Source organism: Bison bison, unplaced genomic scaffold (genome assembly GCF_000754665.1).
Source record: "Bison bison bison isolate TAMUID 2011002044 unplaced genomic scaffold, Bison_UMD1.0 scf7180017864376, whole genome shotgun sequence".
NCBI lineage: Eukaryota > Metazoa > Chordata > Mammalia > Artiodactyla > Bovidae > Bison > Bison bison.
Genome location: NW_011494948.1, coordinates 2,965,186 through 2,966,990, shown reverse-complemented (window position 1 = coordinate 2,966,990; position 1,805 = coordinate 2,965,186).

The following is a 1,805-nucleotide window of genomic DNA, read 5'->3' as shown; positions in this document are numbered from 1 at the left end:
ATGTTGATGTATGGCAAAGCCGCTACAATATTGTAGTAAACACATACACACACACACACACACACACACACACACACACACACACAATAAAGCAAAGAGCAATTAAAAAAAAAAAAAAGACCTTTAATAGCAGACTGAACTATTTTCTAGAAATAGTCTACCTTCTGCCCAAAGCAATAGCTTTCACTGTAGAGTAAATATGTATGTCTCATTACTCACATGGGTAACACCTTTAAATGTTAATTTAGCAAAATATTTTGAGCACGTCTTTCATAAGCCAAGGATTGGTCTAGGTACAGGGTTTATAGTCAGGAGCAATTGAACAAAGTTTATGCCCTCATGGCTATTTTTCTTCTAATAGTAGACAACTGGCTTACATTTTACCATCATGTTTCCCCTATTACAAACCTGTAACTTGGTGGTGGTTTACAATGTTTTTCAGTATTCGTGCCAGACTAATTATTATTTGTGCCAGCCTAATTCCCTTCAGACTAATTATCCTGCATTCTCTTTATAAACCTATCAGTGCTAGGAGAGTATGGTCCAACCACTCCTTTTATATGACCGCTTGCAAGACAGGAGAGATAGTTGTCTCATGTTACATACCTTCTCTTTGTTAGAATCACATTGTGAGTTTTCAGAGCCAGTGAGATCACTTTCAGGTTGGATCACTGTCATTTTATTGAAAATAGATAGTAATCCTTTGGATATACAAAGATATTTTCATTATCCTTACCTCTCTTCAGTTGAGTTTATAAGTAGACATTAAAAATTGAGTATTTTCTGGTCAGCTTAAAAGGCAAATGGCTTTTAAGAAAAATGATTGATATAGATGAAGTCAGCAAACTGAGATCAAAATTTAAACAAAATCATCATTGTAATCAAAGCAAATACAGTTGTATTCTCCTTGAAAACTGAAAAGCAAATGAATGCTCCAATGGCACTGAACTATAGATGTTCATTGTTTTTCTCCCATGTCTGTTTGCATACAGCAAAATCTCATCTATATTTGACTTGAGCTCTGTTTATTTATTGTGCTTAGTGCAGTTGTTAGTTACCTCCTTGAATTTTCTTCTTTATGGAGCCAGGAAAGCTTATATATATATCATGGAAGCATCAGAAAGAGATCACTGTCAGAGTTTTACAACCAGTTTCTAAGTAATGAATATTGTAGAGTAGGTATAAAACAGCAATAAATCAGAAACATTCTAACAGCCATGGAAAGTGGAGATATTATATTGTTGAGAATATTTGGTAGCTACAGAGTCTACAGATAGAGGAATTCAAATTTAGGACCTGTATACATGAACGAAGAGTGAACGGTGTAAGAGTGTGCAGGTTTTATAAGACTGTTATAAAAAGAAGTGAATTATTTTCAAATGTTTGTATGCCTCTTCCATTGAGATTTATCCAACAAGAAACATGTGCTGATATTTCTCCTAAATCACTTCTAAGACTTCCAGATGTTCATCATGAATGTTATTGAAACCAACTCCAAATACTCTTCATCTTTGGGATTCTATCCTTTCACTATCGAAAGTTATATAAACTGACAGATAATTCAGAAATGAAAAAGAATCTTCCATTTGGCCATCCTTACATGTTAAAAATATATCTATCTACAAATAATTCAATTTATTATAAATAGAACTGCAATACTTTGTTAGGTAGCAAACAAAAAGACAGCAAATAAGCAAACAAAAAGCAGCAATACAGAGTTCCTCACTAAATGAATTTATTTCTACAACCAATCTCATTTCTTTTGTTCAAAGTCACCAAATTTGTGCTAATTTGTTTTGGCAGTC